At 45.1% G+C, this 235-nt stretch overlaps 1 protein-coding gene across 1 annotated transcript in view; it reads right to left on the bottom strand.

Annotated features, from left to right (window-relative positions):
- Window positions 1–235, bottom strand: part of LOC109328197 (transcription factor TGA4-like) — a 6,071-nt gene that overhangs the window by 5,249 nt on the left and 587 nt on the right. The window lies entirely within an intron of this gene.

Raw genomic sequence — 235 nt, 5'->3', positions numbered from 1 at the left:
TGAGGACGTGAATGACAATGAGGATAGGATGAGGAGGAGGATGAAAATGAGGAAGAGGATGAGGTTAGGATGAGGATTGGTTTAGGACGAGAATAAGGATGAGGATAAGATGTGGATTAGGACAAGGATGAGGATAGGATGAGAACGAGAATGAGGATGAGGACGAGAATGAGGATGAGGATGATGAAGAGGATGAGGATAAGGATAGGATGAGGATGAGGATGAGGATGCCGAT

This window comes from Lupinus angustifolius, chromosome LG15 (genome assembly GCF_001865875.1).
Source record: "Lupinus angustifolius cultivar Tanjil chromosome LG15, LupAngTanjil_v1.0, whole genome shotgun sequence".
NCBI classification, from domain to species: domain Eukaryota; kingdom Viridiplantae; phylum Streptophyta; class Magnoliopsida; order Fabales; family Fabaceae; genus Lupinus; species Lupinus angustifolius.
This window is presented reverse-complemented; position numbering and strand designations above follow the sequence as displayed.